Source organism: Equus quagga, chromosome 15 (assembly GCF_021613505.1).
Source record: "Equus quagga isolate Etosha38 chromosome 15, UCLA_HA_Equagga_1.0, whole genome shotgun sequence".
Classification (NCBI taxonomy): domain Eukaryota; kingdom Metazoa; phylum Chordata; class Mammalia; order Perissodactyla; family Equidae; genus Equus; species Equus quagga.
The window spans coordinates 48,021,134-48,040,208 of NC_060281.1; the positions used below are offsets into that span (position 1 = coordinate 48,021,134).

Sequence of the window (19,075 nt, forward strand, 5' to 3'; positions counted from 1 at the left end):
TTTTCATGCTGTTTACTTATTTCTTGGTAAAACAAAGTCTGGTGGTATGGTGCTGGCTGGTTCACTTGGCACATGATGGACATACTGATTGGTCAAGAAGGTTGACCTCTGGTCTACCGATACCTGCCTTCCTTCAGGCAAGGACTGATTGGCTGCGTCATGCGTATCTAAGTATCTGGTCTGAGCACAGCTGAGTGGGAGAACGTTAGACCATGTCTGGCTGAGTTTTGGCCTCTCACTCAGTGGCCTAGGTTCCCTAGAGGGAATGTGTTATTAGCTGCTGTGAAGTAAAAAGCAGTTAATAATGATCCAAGTTGGAAAATAGAACCATAGCTACAAAAGCTACAAAAGTAGAAGTAGGAGAGCTGAGCACAAGATGAGGTGGGCTCTTCCTGTATATCTAGCGCCCGAACCAACCATGTGAAGTAAACCAGTTGGTGATTCAACTCTTGTCCCCGTGAGGTCTCTTGGGCGAGGTCAGAGAGCTGTCGAAGGTTGGTGCAGGAAGGGGATTGGGAATAGCTTGACCCTGTCTTAATTTTAATTTACCTTGTGTGGTTTATAGTTTATACGGGGGGAACCTGAGTCTGGCGCAGTGGAGGGCCTTTCTTGGGGTAGCAGTTAGCACGGATCCCAGCCTGGCCGTCAGGTCACCTGCTGCCCCCGGCCACCTCCTTCCATTCACCAGAGGGACTTGTCACCCTTTTCAAGTCCTTTTACTTTACTTTGCTTTAAATTCCTCTAAGTGTAAGACTGAAAATGTGATCATGATTATGCAAACATTTTAAACTAAAAGTCTTTCTGTACAAAGGTGAAATACGTACAAGCTGTCTCTAATTTCTCTGACCTACTGATTCTAAGATATGTCATAGATATAATGATTAGTTTCCCCGGGGGAAAAAAAAGAAATGCTACCACTTTTGTATGTATTTTGTATGTATGTATGTATGTGTTTCATATATGAAACAAGTCCTAAGTTCGGAAATGTTAAAATATGAAAAATAAAGTCATGTGGATATCACATATAAGCTGTGTGTGTTACATATAGGCTCTTTTACACCTGTGTCTGCTCCTTAGGCATGCTGTCTGTCCCAAAACGGTCCCAGGTGTGAAAGGTGACTCCTAACAATTCATGTTAATAGGAATCAGTGAGGGCTTAGGGAAACAATCCAGAAAATTCATTTTGAGCAACCTAAACTGCTAGCTAGTAGCTAAGCTAGTAGCTAGGAGTTTCATTGACCACAGGTCTCAACCACATTTACCACATTTCTCACTAAGGAACGTCCTAAGTGTGGATGAAAAAGCATGAGAGGCACAGCAGGTGGGGGCAAAAGGGAAGTGAAGAAGCTGGGTATTCCACACCCTAGATCGTTAAACTACACTCTTAAGACATTTTTTTTAAGCGTATGTGTGTACAAGAATTTCGACTTTGCCGAATGAAGAGTTCTGGAGATGGATGGTGGTGATGGCTGGATGACAGTGTGAATGTATTTAATGCTACCGAATTATACATTTAAAGTATTTTTTTATGTTATGTGTATTTTACCACAGTTTTTTAAAAAGTATGTATATACATATATGTATATACGTATACTTACACAATGTTTTCCATTGGTTTGATGAAAATGCATCAAGCCATGTCATCCATCCATCCATCCATCCATCCATCTTCATTCTTGTACTCAACATTTATTAAGTCCCTATTATGTGCTAAGACCTGTGCTAAAAGTTGGGATACAAGTATAAATACAATATACTCTCCTTGAGTTTCTCACAAGTTAGTTTAGGTAAAGGCCACATGAACAATAATTACCCAGTGTGAGGGGAGCAAAAATGAATGTATAGACACAGTTAAGACAGTATCCAACTGTGCAGAGTTGTGGGGTGTCTTGGCACTCATCTTGTCGGTGAGGGACAGGAAGGGATCACCTGCTGAGGGACAGCATGGACAAAGCATGGGGAAAAAAACAACATAGTACATAGTGTGTGCAGTGAACAGTCAGTACTCCATTATTGACGAATTGACGGGGCCAGTGGGATGGTGAGCCTATAAGGCTGTGAAATAAAGGAGCAAAGTATAGAGGTCCCCATACACCATGTTAAGGAATGTGGACTCCTCAGACCAGTGGAGGTCAGACCACATTCTCCAGTAGCCTGAGGATTTCTCAAAGCCCCCTGAACTCCCAAGGGGCTGCCTTTGGAAGTCCTTGATGGTGATGGGTGGAGAGGTAGAGGAACCAAGAGGTCAACATAAATAGCCTCAGTTTTGTTTTACGTACAAAGTTTCTATGTAAGATTTTGATTGAAGGCAGGGTTCTGGCTTAAAAAAAATAATACCTTTGAAAATCACTGCTCTTGGTGTTGAGAACTCACCAAAAATTATTAGAGTTAGTTACAGTTGAGTTTGTGTTTTAAAAATCAGTATTCTGCATTCAAAGTGATGAATCTGTTTTATCCATTTATGAACCGTGTACTTCACCTAGCAGCACTTTGGACTCAATAAACATTCGATGAAGTGTTCAGTGTGAATTATTTTAGGGGTTCAATTGGTATACTGTTGCCGTAAGGGTCAACTTAAATAGCATATTGCCCACTAACTCAAGAGGAGCTTGTAGAAATATAAACGGACTTTCCCCTTATTCTCTTTCTCCTTATGTAAAGTTGGACTGCAATATTTTTTTTTTCTCAGTTTCCTGTGTGTTTTGAGACTTTAGCTTTTATAATTTGATGCCTTGGACCTGGTTGACAACTCTGATTCTGTATGTAGGATTGAACTTTGTAGAAAATAACAGTTAATTGTAGTTTTTTTAATGCTTAGAATATTCTGGGCAAGTTTTGTTTCTTTATGGACTGTAGCCAGAATCCTACTGTTTTTCGATTTGTTTAAACGCAACAGCTTATACAACATATGTACATGTTCAGTTGAAGATAAAAGATATCATTATTTTTAGCCTGTTACAAAGAAAACCACATTTTCTCTTAAATGTCTTGATATAAAGTAATTTGAACACAATTTCTGCACAAATCATTTTCAAGAGATTGGCTGTCAAGTGTATTTTTTTAAAGTAGCACTTTCATAAGAACCAATGAGACTTTGCAAATTTAGATACATTCTAAGCCTGAAATGTGGTTGAAGATGTCAGTTTTTAAACAGCACTTTGAGAAGTAGTTAGCTTAAAAGTATAGCAATTCAGAGCACACTGAGAATGATTTTGAAGAGTAAAGTCTTGATACACTGGAAAGAAAGTTGACAGATTCACTACAATTAGGAGACAAGCAGGCGCAACTCCTACTTGTGCAAACTTCTTGTCTAACCAACTTCTGTTACTGGCCTAAGAAAACCTCCAGCAAATCCTTACTCCTTCCCAGCTCCTGAATCTACTGGGAGATGCAAATTCTCCCAGTTTCCTTATGTAGGCATACACAGATAGAGAATGATAGTATTACAACCCACACCCCTTGACTTAAGGATGAGTAAGTTAGGCCTATGAAAAATGACAGGACTGAAGTGCACTTTCCCTTTAAGCTTGGTGTGTGTGTGTGTGTGTACACGCATGCACGCATGCACAAGCACATGGGCACAGGCGCAGAAGCATGCATGCTCAGACCTACACATTTGTTTGAGTGCACCAGTTAGAAAGAGGAGGAAAAAGTGACTGGAAACTCACTTCCCAACTTCTACCACCATTACCACTATGTTCATCAATTCTAACTTCATTCTACTGTTGTGTAAAGGTTTGTTAATGTGCCCCACGCTTCAGCAGACAAGGTGATGTTATGTGGAAGTTTTGCCTTCTCTACTACAAGAACCTGAATATTTAAGTATCGCAGACTTTTGCCTGATATCCTTTGGTCTTGCTGTTTTTAACTGATTGAGCTTTGTCATCATATAGAGGCAGCAGATTAAATTTGCAAATGAATGAGGTGTTATTTTCTTCAGTGTTTGTTATTTTTGTACCCCAATAAAGGTATTTCATGGCCTGTTGCCAGTTTTATCACCTACTGGAAAGTGTTAAGTGCTCTCTCCTCATCTCTGAAAACCCTACCCAGCTACATTTTTGGACTCATGTCATATCTTCCTGAATTCAGATATACCTGCGAGGTCCACTTCTCTTATATGGACATACACTGTCTCTCTCTCTCACGCACACACACACACACTCACACACCCTTGTACATACAACAGAGAGAAAGAACAGTGAGTAGCAGGGACAGTGCCCACCATTTCTCTTCAGTGTGTATCCCCTAGCCCCATCCCGCAAGACAGGTGCTAGATGGAAGATGTGAAGTTGCTGTTCCCTTTGTGGGTCTCGTTACCAAGTTATATGACCACACTCATAATGGTTGGCCCCTTTAAAATGACTGAGAGAGACAGCATGAATGGTGCAGACTTTGGGGTTGAAAGAATTACATTGAAATCCCTTCTCTGCCACCTCCAAGTTTTGTGATCTGGAGCTCTTGCTTAATCTCTCAAAGTTTGTTTCTTCTTTGGTCATTGGGGATAGTAAACCTCCTTTCACAGGCTTTTGGGGAAGATTAAGTGAGAATTAATATAGGAAATTTAGTTTTTGTTAGTTTTAATCTGAAATTATAACACTTTTAAAAAATGGATGTCCATCCCTAATAGACTGCGGGTGGTGGGAGTTGTCAGGAAGAGCTGGCTCTGAGGGTGGGAGGAGTAAGTAGCACCTTCTGATGACTGACTTTGGGGCACTGGCCCTCGGCCTTGGCTGCACGTTAGAATTTCATTGCCCAGGCTGCACTCCCGACCGGTGAAGTGAGGCTCTCTGCAGGGGATCCCAGGCATCAGTATTTTTAAAGCTCCCCAGGTGATCACAATATGCAGCCGAGTTTGAGAAATGATGCTTTAGGGGGATTTGAAAGTCTCCGGTTCTTCCAGTGGCTAAATGGATGATACTTGGAATTCTACAACCTCTACTTTACTCTTTTTGCTGAAACAAAACACAGGCTTAGGCATCATGCCAAAAGAATATTATGTCTGATGTAGTATGAATTAGATTATTAAGTTCTCTCCAAAGAGCCAATATAAATAGGTGGGTATTGGGGTGGGAAAGAGAACAGACGTCTCTAGATGTCTAAGGACAGGAACAGTTCACTAGAAGGGAACAGACATGGATACAAATGGAACTAAAATAATAGAAAACCTAGCAATTTCAAGCTACTTGTTGCTTTTGGAAATTAGTCCTTGCAAAGCACCACCCAGGAGCTGGTTGACTTCCCTGAAAGGATTATGGTGCTGGCTGGTGGGTCATGATTCTCAAAAACTTGCTACATCTTCAAAATGTGGGATGAAAAAAAAGCTTATGCACTTGTACTCACTGTAACTAAAAGTCAGTTAATTAAATTTGCAAAATGACATATATATATACACATATATATATTTAAAGTTTTCTTAAGAGAATGGACTAAAATCACACCATACTCAAAATCTCTCTAACCTCTTTTCAACAAATGGTCATGGGACAGCTGGAAAAGACACATTAGACACATGTGAAAGAGTGAAGTTAGACCTTTCACACCATATACCAACAATTAAAATGGATCAACAACCTAAGTGTGAGCGCTAAACTGTAAAGCTCTCAGAAGAAAACATAGGAATCTATCTTCACAACCTTGGATTTGGCATTCAATTCTTAGATATGACACTGAAAGCACAAGCAACAAAAGAAGAAATAGATAAATTGAACTTCATCAAAGTCAAAAACTTTCGTGAATCAAAAGACACTATCAAGAAAGTCAGAAGACTACCCACAGAATGAGCAAAACTATTTGCAAATCTCGTATCTGATAAAAGTTTAGTTCCCAGAATATACAAAGAACTTTTAGAACTGAACAACAAAAGACAAACAACCTAATTGTAAAATGAACAAAGGACTTGAATAGATGTTTCTCCAAAGAAGGTATACAAATGGCCAATAAGCACATTGGAAAAAGATGCTCAACGTCATTAGTGGTTAGGGAGATGCAAATCTAAACCACACTAAGATACCATTTCATACCCATTAGGATGGCCATAATAAAGAAAAAAAGAGGAAAATAACAAGCGTTGGCAAGGATGTGTAGAAATTGAAACCTTCATATATTGCTGTAAAATGGTGCTGCCACTGTGGACAACAATTTGGCGGTTCCTCAAAAGTTAAATATAGAATTATCATATGACCCAGCAGGTCCACTCCTAGATATACACCCAAGAGAATTGAAAACAGGCATTCAAACAAAAATGTGTACAAGAATGTTCATAGCAGCATTCTTCATAATAGCCAAAAAGTGGAAACAACCCAAATGTCCCTCAGCTGATGACTAGAGAAACAAAATGTGGTATATGCATATACTGGAGCATTGTTCAGCCAAAAAAGAAACGAAGTACTGATTCCTGCTTCAACGTGGATGAATCCTGAAAACATTTTGCTAAGTGAAAGAAGCCAGACACTAAAGGCCACATACTGTATGTGATTTATATGCAACATCCAGAATAAGCAAAGGCATAGAACAGAAAGTGGATTAGTGGTTGCCAGGGGCTGAGAGGAGGAGGCAATGGAGAGTGGGTATAGGGTATCTTTTGGGGATGATGAAAATCTACTAGAATGAGATAATGTTGATGGTTGCACAACATTGTGAATGCACTAAGAAACACTGAATTGTACACTTTAAAAGTGGTGAATTTTACATTACGTGAATTTTGCCTCAATTGATAAATCTCTCTGTGACCCCATCTCTTTCTAATCCTGTGCATGTGGTCTTAAACCAATCACTTAGCCAGGACTTAGAGGGTCCTGTTCCACCAGTTATCCTCTGTAATTCCACTCTCATCCTATACTCTTGCCTCCGATGTCATACTTCTGCAGAGAATCATCAACACTGGTCTTCACTTCCTTACCAGCACTTCCATTCATCACTTCTTCTCAGACTTTGGTCCCCAGCAGACCCGATGGAAACATGGCAGACGTGAAGAGGCTCCATCTGCAGATTCCACACGTGACCTGGAAAGCTCTGCATTTGCCCAAACCGAAGCTCAGGTGCCTCTTGCTTACCCAAGGGGCCTTCCAGGTTTTGAAATTAGAAATTGGGTTTCCAGCGTGGTCCTGCCACACAGCTGGACTCATCCATCGCAGTACCACCAAGGAAGGTTAACTCTTGGGAACAGATGAAAGAACTTGCACAGCATTTCCCAGCAGGCACAGGTGATTCCTGCAAACTCAGTAGAGTGAAACTCACACGTACGAAAATGTAAATTTGTGTGAGAAGACGTAATGCTGTTACTCACAGAGCTTGAGTGCTTTTAATTCTGCATAATAGACAGTCAGCTCTGATAGCTTTGGAGAGTGATCTCTGGGCCTACTGAGTGGTCCAAAAGTGGAAGGAAGCTGTATTCATCATTCTTTTCATTGTCTTTCTTTTTCCTCTCTTTTTCTGCTGGGGTCAGCAGAAATAGGAATCTTCTTTTTTCTTTTTAGATCAGTACGATTATGATTATGATTATGCTGAAAGACCTGTATGGGAGGAATGCAGCAATCTGAATTAAAAATAGCATTTTATGTCCTCCCACACACAGCACTTGAGTGCTCTGAATGCCTTTTATAAATGCAGACTTTCTGCCTGGCTAGATAAAAGAGGCTGTCACTTCATTTCCATAACGAAGTCATTCGCAGGAGAATTCCATTGTTTTAGCAATAGAATTTTTGTAAAAGCCCTCTTATTTTGCCTGAAAAAGGTAACAAAATTGAACTTTTTGAGAACTTACTCGACAAAACAATTAAGGAGGGAGAGATTTTCTCTCCCTTTGATTTGTTAGGAGTTGTACGCGCGAGCGTCCCCTGAGCCGTGATCTTAGGATCAACCCGAAACCTACAAGGTGAAGGGGGAGGGGAGACAACCTGCTGTTCTTTCTTCTAATAAAAATGGGATGCTGTTCCCTAAGAATGTGTGTTCTAGAGCCCTGTGACAAACAGATGTTGCTCATTCTGAAGAGCTTTAAATATTCGTTTTTACAGAGATGTAGGAAACTTTTAGAATGCTCATCATGTGAAGAAATTCCTTGGGATTTTTAATGAAACATGATCATCAGATATTTTTTTTAAAGATTGGCACCTGAGCTAACAACTGTTGCCAATCTTTTCTTCTTCTTCTTCTTCTCCCCAAAGCCCCCCAGTATATAGTTGTATATTCTAGTTGTGAGTGCCTCTGGGTGTGCTGGGTGGGACGCCGCCTCAGCATGGCCTGATGAGCGGTGCCATGTCCACGCCCAGGATCCAAACCTGTGAAACCCTGGGCTGCTGACTTGAGCTCACGACCTTAACCACTCGGGCAAGGGGCCAGCCCCTCATCAAGTATTTTAATTGAGTTAGGACTCTGAAGGCAAACTGTGGCTATATCTTACTGCGGTCTTTTGCTCAGAAAATAGGGTTGATATTGCCCTTTATTTGAGCTTAAGACATTGTAGCAAGTGGAATAGGAGGTATCTCCTTGTCCACTATGACTTGTAATTGGCTCATAGTACTCCCACTGCCCTCAACACGGTGGATCTTTGCTCCAAATATGGTATCAAATCTTCAACTCCAGATTTATAGGAAAAGCGTAATTGTATTCCTTGGTATTTCCTCAGCACCAAGTAACCCACATCAAAGTATTCCTGCCTTTGGTCTTTCAGCAGGTAATCCAGAGACTTAATGCCAAGTGGCATTTCTGTTATTCGGTATTCACAGCTGAGACCGTTGAAATCTCAGTTTTAAGCTAGAATAGTTTCATTAAGGCCTCCTCCAAGAGGAGAGAGCTTTTCAATAGTGCCTTTGTCTTGCAGTACTTTTCTTCTGATTGCACCAGAAAGTTGTAATGTTTAAACAAGGAGGCACTACCTGGAATGGTATGAGAAAAGAGGTTAAAATAGGGCCATTCTATCTGTTGGCTTTTAAATTAATAAAACAGACAAAAAGGAGACAAATGAGGTTGATTTAATATAATTATGGAAAGTCCTGTTAATCCAAACATTATGCAAGAGTTGGGTAGTTAAAACTTTTACTGATTTGGAGTTTCGGAAAATAGTTCTGTTTTTAAAAAGTCTTTGAATGGCCTTTAATCATGTAAGGATACTAGAACTTTTAAAGCATGATTGGAGGTCCTGGTTTTAGCCAGGCTTTTACATGGTAGTGTTTCATAGAATGAAAACAAAGTTGTGGCTTTGATCGGCTTCCAAAGTTCTGTTACTTGTATCTGTCGAAAAGGATGGGGAGGGCGGTGTGTGTGGGTTCTAGCTTGTCATTTTACCTTGACTCACTACTTGGTACCTTGTGAAATTAGGTCAATAAAATACTTGAGGATACTATCATATAACTCCTATTTTTATGGCCAAAAGAGAAGGAGAGGAAAAGATGTAAATTTCTTTCTTAGGACTTTTATTAATTTTGTTATAAAAAGGAGCAAATAGAGCAGAAAAGGAAAGAAACTTAAAGTGAGGGGACCCCTCATAATGGCTGCTCATGGACCAGAACAGCCCATGATTTATAAATGCTTTATAAATGATCAACGCATGAAGCGCAGACTCTGCCCTCACCGTCCCCGTTTTTCCCAAGCACTCTGCCCTCCTCGGGCAGGCATGAATAGGACTCTCCTCCAGGGAGGGGATGTGTGATGACTCATGAAAGGGACATGTAACCCAGGGGATGTGCAGCCGCAGTGTGGTCTCTGCAGAGCTCCTTGATCCCCATTCCTCTGTCTCCTGGACCATAATGCTTCCTGTTGGGCTTCAGCAACCCCCTCAGGAGCAGTGTCAAACAAACAAGGCGAGGAAGAAATTGTCAAGAAGGAGCGCATGTCATCTTGGTCTGTAAAATCGTAATTTCCTAGAGACGTCATTTTCTGGCTTTTCAATGCAGATTAGGTATTTCTCATTTATATTGTCATTTTATTCCTGATACGCAGACATACGTTTCTCTGGATGAATAATTATATTTCTTAGCAAACTTTGCTTTATACCAGTAAGGAGATGGGACCTGCATACAGATAGAGACACCTGCTGAGTCTGTATGTGTGTGGATAAAGCTTACCTTTATGAGATAAGCTGTGCTAATAATAGGAAACAGTAGCATGCATCAACATGAATTATAATTAAAAGAAGTTTGATCATAGGATTTTTTCCAGCATATTTATCTCTCTGATTATGTGTTCCTTAGGTAGATACTAATTTTAATTTTTATTACCTGAACACAAACCGGTTAATATCAGTAGAAAATGTCCCAGGTGCATGCTACATACCCAAGGATGGTCAGTTTGGAAAAAGATTTTACAGTGGTTAACCACACAAATCATCAAATGTTGATGGAGTAGGGATCACGCAATGTGATGAATAAATCATATTCTTCAGAATACCTTCAGTTTGGGCTTTGTTCCACCCTTGACTTTCCTCCAGCTCTTCTTGAAATCCACCTGGACACCTATACTCTCAGGAAAGTTCTACAGTGACGTTGCCTTTCCTGGAGAAGGGGAGCCGTCAGCCCTCTGTGACTGACATGTGTGCTCCTTTGTGGGCAGGTTGCAGACAGAGGCCTTGGACCCTGCTGGGCTGAGCATGCTCATCCAGAGGAAGCACTCGTACCTCTGCAACTGCCAGCAGCCCCGGCTGCTTCTCTTTCTTCCTCAGAAGGAAAATACAAAGAGTCAGCTTCAGTTGTGAATCAGAAAAAGAGGCTCTTGCAGAACGTTTCATCAGTTGACTGAGCAGTTTCCATATTGGCTTATGTAATGATTTTTCTCCAAGTCACCAGAAAAGGAGCTCTCTTATTTGAAAACCACAGAGTCAAGAGACTTGAGGACATGTCAGAGGAAAAAGTAAAACACCACATTCTCAATCACTTAATCCATAAGTCTTTATCAATGGGTTACCATTTGCAGAAGCACTACGAGGCTTACAAAAAGCAGACAGACACAAACCCTGTCTTCACAGAGTTTACAGGAGTCTGCCTGGGGAAATGGTGACTTTTTTGGGATAAGGAATAAAATGATTAGCATTCTAAGGAAAGGAAGTAAAAAGATGTAGAGTTCATAACCAAAGAGAAAAAAAAAAGGTACTTGTGATTGAGAAAGTTGTAGCATAGGAGGATGAAGGAAAGAGTGATGGAAAAAGTAGGATTTGAGCAGGTCTCGGTAGGTGTAGCTTGGCTTTTGACCTGTGAAGTAGAAACCTGGGCTCTCAGAGATGGAGAGAGGATCTCAGTGGGGCTGGTAGAACATGCCTGAGGGGAGAAGTAGGAAGCAAAGTTGGAAAAGCTTGTTGGGGCCAGATTGTGAAGGTCTTAAACATCAGATTTGAGAAGATTTTCAGCAAGCCGTAGGAACCCGTGAAGATATGGCATGGACAAGTTGTATTATATAATCTACTTTAGGAAGTTTGATCCAACAGGGATGACTCAAATGGTTTGCAGGGAGAATATTGAAGGAAGAAGACCAATTAGGCTGCTGTGAGAGGAATAGAGTCTGAACTAGCAAGGTGGTGTGGGAATAGAGCGCAGGCTTGATAGGACTTGACAACTGATGGACTGTGGGAGAAAGAGGAGACAATGACGCCATTAGCGTGAATCAGAAATAAAAGTGGAGGACCGGTTTGGGGGAAAAAAAGAGGAAAAGTTTTGAAACAGACTCAATTTATTTATACTGCATATATCCAGCAGTTTGTTGGGGGAGATGCCAGGGCCCAGGATACAGATTGAAGAACTAGATGCAATAAAAGGAACTTATTCTGGAAAGAGAAGAGAGCTGAGCATGGAACCTTGGGGAATACATCCCCTGGGGTTGGAAGGAACGAAAGCTGAGAAAGAGGAACAGCAGTCAGAGTGATGTAAGGAACACCAGAATAGTTCCATCTCAGAGAAACCAGGAGTATTAGGATGTTTTTGGTGAGAGAGACAAATACAACTCAAAGTGATTTAAGCAAAAGAAACCCTGGAATTTATTGTATCACGTATATATTAGTTTTCTATTACTGAATAACAGATTACCATAAACTGAGTGGCTTAGCACCACACCTGTATTATTCCATAATTTCTGCAGGTAAGACGTCTTGCCACGGCTCAGCTGGATTCTCCACTCAGGGTTTCCTAAGGCTGAAATCAAGGTGTCAGCTGGACTGCACTGTCCTCTGGGGCTTGCAGTCTTCTTCCAAGCTCACATGGTTATTGGCAGAATTTATTTCCTTGTGGTTGTAGGGTAGAGGCCTCTGTTCTGTTGCTGGTGGTGGGCTGGGTGCCACTCTCAGCTCCTGGTGTCCATCTCCAGTTCCTTGCCACATGGTGGTCCCCCTCCCCTCGTATGTCCTCTCGTGCTTTGAATCTCATTCCTGGAAGAGCCTGTCCCTTTGAAGGGCTCACCTGATTAGGTCAGGCCCACCAAAGATAATCATTATATTTTAAGGTCAGTTGATTTGGGACCTTAATTTTATCTGCAAAAATCCCTTCACAGCAGGAGCGCCCAGATTAGTGTTTGATTGAATAACTAAGAGAAGGTGTGTGTGCGCACAAGGGGTCAGGGCAATCTTGGGGTCTACCTGAGAATTTTGTCTATTACAGCATGACTAAAAAATCCAGGGACAAATCTAACTTTTGACATGGCTGGATCCAAGGGGCCTCACTGTCGTCAGGACTCAGACTTTATCTTTCAGCTTTGCTCCCTGCTGGCAGAGCTTCCTTCTGAAGCGAGCTTTCCTCACAAGGTGGTAAAACCAGCTCTTAGTAGACCATGCTCCCACGGTCTCACTGGGAGGCGGCACCTCGTTCCTCTGAGTCCCAGCCAGTCTGAGAGAGGCCTTTGATTGGTGTGGCTTTGGTCACTTGCCTATCCCTAAAGCCAGTCATCATGGTGAGAGAGATATGTATTCTGATCTCCAGACCTGGGTCAGATGCCCATCTCTGGACCCAAGGCATAAGGTCATTCTGCCCAAATCACAAAGAAAATGGAGGAGAGGTCATTCCAGAAAGATGCTGTTTTGCAAAAATTCTAGTCCACTAAATAAAAGTAAAAGAAACTTGAAGGAACCATTGGTGAACTGTATCAAATGTTATAAGAGAAATCAGGAAAAGGCCACTGCATTTAGCAGGCAGGAAGCCATTCATGACCTTTGAAAGAGAAGGAAGTTTACTGAAAAAAAGCGTGGTGGAAATCAAACTGTCAGGGTTTAAGATGTACCTGGTGAAATCCTGGCTTTGAATTTATACCACACTTTACCATGTTTGTTGGTGCATGAGAGAGAGGTGGTAGCCATTTGGAAATGTATCAGGGTATGGGGAAGGTCTTTCATGGATAGCAGTGTCTGAATGTGTTTGTAGGCTGAGAAGAAGTTTCTAGAAGAGAGGAAAAAGATTGCAGGAGAGATAGAGGGCAGAATTGACACTAACAGGACCTGCAGCCAGTAGGAGGGGAGCAGACTAACAGCCCAAGACTAAGAACCACAGAAAGTTTTCCCAGATTCTAAAGTGTGTGGGCTCTTTTGGGTTTTTGGTCATTTGTCACCTCTTTGGGATGGACAAGTATCATTCTTTAAAGTGTAGCCATCTCATAGTGATTAAATATACTCAAAAGATTCTTAGCTTTGGTCTGGCTGTGTAATTGACAGAAAGAGCAGTGGTTCTCAAAGTCCGGTCCGTGGACCAGCAGCATCAGCATCACCTGGGAACTTGTTGGAAATGCAAGTTCTCCGGCCCCAGCCAGACCTGCTGAATCAGAAATTCTAGGAGCGGGACCCAGCTGTCTGTGGTTAAACAAGACCTCTAGGTTTTTCTAATGCTGGTTCAAGTTTGAAAGGCAGTGCCTTAGAGCATCCACATCTCCCCTCCACATACCAGGAGGCTTTCCTTAATAATGGCTTTGAAAAGCTGAGAGAATCAAGGACATAGGCTCCAAGTGACAGGGTGGGGAGAATTGTAAATCTTGAAAGGGGATGGCAGCTGTTCAAAAGCCACTAATGACTAAGAATGTAATGGATTGAAAGAACAGAAGAGGGGAGGCTAAGTTCTAACTTAATTGTTCTCAAGTTCATGCAGGGCTTTCATTTGGATGATAGGCGTTAGTGGAGCTGCAAGTCCCAGGAGGACAGAGAACAGTGAGGCAGGCTTAAATTATAGCGGTAGAGTAGTGAGTCCTTGGGAGTAAGGGTTAAGTCGTAGAACTGGTTTTGGATATGGATCATTTAATTTAAATTCAAGCTCTTCTACTAGAACGCTATTAGGAGGTTGCAAAAGAAGGGCATGGCAAGGTTTCTTTCATGGAGGACCTTATAAAGTTTTTGAGCCTTCAAGACTTAAAATAAATCCAGTGGAGTATAAAAAGGCCGTCTAGCAGAGTGCTGAATTGAAAAGGACCGTGGGTCAAAATGTGTGGAAGAGACTGTAAGTGCTGTGGGCACTCGGGAAGGAGAAATTGGCATCGTGTCATTTCCTTCACTGGACGGAGGATGAAACTGTCAGCCTGGCATAATTTCCCAGGTCTGATGGTGGGGTGTTGGGCAACTTGGCTGCAAGAAGTCCTTTTTTTTTTTTTTTGGCTCTCTTTTCTTTCCGAGTTTCGTTAGTTTGTCAAAACTCCTAAGTCAAAGCAAGGGTTTGTATTTCAAGACTTTGAACTTGGAGTATTATTAATATTTTTGGTTATATGAGAAACTGGTAGGAGAAATTACATTTTATCCTGGATGTCTGAAATGGAAAGAGACTCAAATAGGAGTTTGGCTTATTCATTGCAAACAAGACTTTCAAACTCAACTGCATTCACGGGGAGAACATGAATGAGCCTGTCTGAGGATGCCTTCGTTTTGTAGGATGAAAAAAAGCAAATTACTGATTTTCCTTAGTGGAAGGATTAACTTGTACCAGATCTGGAATGATAGAGAACAAGAAAACACTTCAGATGAACACAACATCTCCATTGCTTTTTATTTCTTGGCATCATGCTGCTCACCTGGGTAAGTAAACAGATAAAACCAAACCAAGAACCAGGAGAGAAGGCGCCCAGGACACTGTTGAAGGGGGGCAGAAATGCCGTTTAAGTCCAGGAGACAAATTATAAAAATACCCTAGTAGTCAAGAGGAAGCCAGCGAATTTAAGGTACTAAGAAGATTTTTTTCTGAAGTTTACGTATAATGTGATCTGTTTTTAGCCCTTTGGGGGAGGGTTTTTTTTTAACCCAGCTGTGGCACACAGATGTTAACAGAGAGCTTCCTTTTGTTTCACTGTGATGCTGAGGTGACTTGAGATGCATTAGGAAGCCAGAGACTTCCTTTCTTGTCACATCAAGTGTAATACCTGCACTAAAGTGTGTTCCTCTAGCAGAAATTACTAGTGTTTGGTGCTCTGATGGCCCAGAAGTCAGACAATAAAATCATCTCTATTTCAAGGTATTAGGAACAGTTCTGTTGCTCATTTCTTTTTTCTAATTGAGATATAGTTGACATATAGCATTATATTAGTTTCAGGTGTACAACATAATGATTCGATATATGTATATATTGTGAAATGATCGTAATAAGTCTAGTTAACAGAAAGTCTGTTGCTCCTCTCTTGATCAAGGAGACCCTATGGCAATGGCCAGGGAAAAAGATGAGATAACGGAAATTAGTTGTACATCTCTGGGTCAGGTGACATAATGCACAGGCTGTTTCCTCTACCTGGAACCTCAGGGGCTGGCTAACTTCTGCTCAACTTTTACTTCCCTGCTAAAATGTTACTTTTGTAAGATAAGCCTTCCTAAGCCCCTCCTTCTAAAAGAGGACCCTCCCTTGTGATTGCAAATCATAATGTTACTTTTTCCTTCGTAATGCCTATCCAGTTTTCAAATTTTATACATATAGTAAAAATCGTATTCTCCAGTTCTTCAATGAACTCCTTAAAGGCGTGGTCCTTGGCAGTTTTGTGCAGTCATAAACCGAGAACCCGGTGGTTATAGTGCACACCAAGTAAAAATTCTTTGAGTGAATGAATGAATTAATAAGGAAGCACTTGGTAAACTGTATTTACTATTAAAGCCATAGTTAATTATATTAGTAGCAGACACTTCCTTTCTCCCTTCTGTCCTAATTTATTTCTCTCCATTTTTTTGAGTTCTTTATTTTGAGGTGTACTTGTCAGTGTTTCCCTAATTCCAAATCTAAGATTTGATATTGTTCATTCTTGCCTCCTTTGAGATAAAGGACCCCTTTTTTCCCTCGAGAGTATTATTACACCCACAGGGTGAATCCTGCAACTCCACCTTTCTTCATTGTGTGCTTATAACTTGGAAAGGAAAATATGACCAGCCTTGTGGATGAGTTACTTGGGAAGCAAACAGGATTCTAGCATTGCACTTAAATTCTATTTCTCGTGTTCCCCAAAGCCACTCATTAAGTTCCTATAGCTCAAGCACGCTCCTCAAGAATACACCAGTCAAAATCACTTGTTAATATTGACCCAGGAAAAGCTGTTCCTGGCTCTCTCTTGAAGGAGGGAAAAAAAATCAAGAAATTCACGTGTGGAAAATATTAACGATCCAGGACATGAATAGGTCTTTTCTTTAAAAGCAACAAACAAACAAACAAAAATTATCCAGTCCTTCCCCAGCAGGGCGCTGGTGTGCCATTTCTGTGTGTAAGTGTTATCCTCAGTGGGCGGAAATGGCAGACAGACAAGTGGAAAATTTCACAGCTCCGAAAACATCCAGTGCACCATACGCTGCAGCCTGGCCGTCTGAGGGAGCCGTGTGGCATGGACCGAATAAGACGCGCCCGCACAGGCCTCTCTCACCCACCTTTCTGTCCCCTTTTCTCTTTGATTCCTGCTCCAGGCCTTCGCTTTCTTTCTCCCTGAGATGCCAGACACTTCCTTTCCAGTACTCTGCCTCCCTTGACCCTTCAGTGGAAGGGGAGTGTTAGCACAGTGGCCCATGCAGATCTGTGGATGTTTGGGTGCCCCAGGGATGGTTGACTGTTGGTGCCTCGCCAAAGCTGGCTTTTATATTCTGGCTCAGAGTTCAGTAACAGGCTTATGACCACTAATCATGCATTGCGTTTACATAGTGTCTTTCTTCTCGCGAACTGTGAGTGCTTTGCGAGAGTGATCTTACTGATCTTCCCAAGAACCCAGTGAAGTGTGAAATGGCAACAGGTGAGAGTCCTAGCTCCCTCCTTTTTGCAGAGACTCAAATCAAGTGACTTATTTTGAGACTGTGGTGCAAGTTTGCGTCTCACCTGGGATTGCATCCGAGTCTCCCAGAATTGGCTTCAACTTGATGGGATGGGATGGGCAGGGCAGGGATAAAGGCTGGCCGTGCCGTGATGTGTTTCCTGGGGCCAGAGCAAAAATGTTGAAATTTTTTTTTTTAAGGAAAGGGTACTGGAAAGTGGTTTTCGGTGAATTATCATTTAGTCTCATTGATCGCGAGATTTCCTTTGTTGAACCAACGAGTGATTTGACAATGCATTTACCTTTTTCTTTTTCCTCTGTTCTGTTCCCATGCTAGGGATTTCTCACGTCTCTGTGAAGGGAAGAAAGAACACGCCTGAGCCCAGGAGCACGCCAGCTACTTGTGAGAAGTCTCCGTGGTGAAGGATAGGCTGGGGCTACCTGTGAGCAGTGCACAGTGAATGTTGTAAGTTAACAAGAGCAGCATCTGCAGTGGCTTGCCTTGCGAGGGTTTGTGAATCACTGGATGTAACTGAGCCAGGGTGATGAAGGGGTATTAGCATTAGCTCTAGGTGATCATCCAATTAATTTCTTTTTTTAGGGGAGAGATTCTGTTTTTATTTGCCATGAACTTGCCTTTCTCTCGGCTTCTGTGGGGCGCTGCTCATTATCTACTTCTGGAATAAAAGAGTGGAATACAATGATTCTTTCATTGTAGGAACGGGCTTTCCCCTGGTACAGTCAAACGGTATCAAGTGTGGAGTAACCTCTTTAACTTGGGCTTTCGCCGTTCTTTGAGGTCGGTGGCTAGGGGGTAAGGTTCTCCAGGCTAAAGGTTAGCAACCAGGACTTGCACCCAACGATTATGTTTATTTATGTGAAGTTTATGATTGGAATGAATTTTTTTTCTTGCTTTCAAAAATCTGAGGTATGCAAGTACAGTTGTTTTGGGTGCTTCTCGTATTCAAAATTGGCTGGTGTACTGGTTTTTGTCAGGTTCTGGGGTTGGGATTTTGGGATTGGTAAAGTAGTTCCTGTGTGTCAGCTGCTGGTCACCTTTCATGAGGGGTTTAGTATCAAGTAATTGAAGAGACGGCACACTGTGGGCTTCAAGGAGCTGACCCGCCACGAAACTTAGAGCTTTGACCAGCTCTGCTGCTGTCTGGAGATTTGACCTCTTTGCTAGACTGTGTTACAAGAAAAGTGTGCAAGAGTTTTGACCAGGAAAGAACACAGCTACAGGAAACCCAGGATGGCCTATGAATGTGTTATCTTCAAAGTTTAGAAAATGAAAAGCCAACTTAGACTAGGGGTTTTTCTATATGCATATATGCATACTTAATATATATTAATATTTTTGTGTGTATATTTGTGTGTATATGTATATATATGCATAAAACTATGTATTAAGCTTTCTAGGCGTTTCTTGCCTGCTTTTTTGCAGTTGCATAAAAGATTTTGAAAAAGCAAGATGCTACTAATATGAGGGCATGTATCAGGAAGAATTAACACTGAAAAGAAAAATTTCCACTGAATTTTTTTTAAAGGGAGGAGGCAGAATTTGAGGGAAGGAGAAGAGACTTTTTTTTTTAAGGTGTGCTTTTTTTGGTGAGGAAGATTGGCCCTGAGCTAATATCTCTTGCCAATCTTCCTCCTTTTTTTTTTTTCTCCTCTCCCCAAAGCACAAGTATATAGTTGGATATTCTAGTTGCAGGCCGTTCCAGTTCTTCTATGTGGGATGTCACCACAGCATGGCTTGATGAGCAGAGTGTAGGTCCACACTCGGGCTCCAAACTGGTGAACCCTGGGCTGCTGAAGCAGAGTGTGTGAACTTAACCACTCGGCCATGGGGCCGGCCCCCCTGAATTTTTTTTATTTCATGGTTTTCTAAAAATTTGTATTGAAATATGCATGTTTATGCATA

The 19,075-nt window shown here is 41.6% G+C and overlaps 1 protein-coding gene across 4 annotated transcripts in view; it reads left to right on the top strand.

The window, feature by feature from the left end:
• The window catches only part of ATXN1 (ataxin 1), a 378,660-nt gene that overhangs the window by 219,090 nt on the left and 140,495 nt on the right, over positions 1-19,075 (top strand). For all 4 annotated transcript variants that reach the window (XM_046639025.1, XM_046639026.1, XM_046639024.1 and 1 more), the window contains one exon: positions 17,489-17,617. The gene's annotated coding sequence lies outside the window, so the exon portion shown is untranslated. The remainder of the gene's footprint in view (positions 1-17,488; positions 17,618-19,075) is intronic.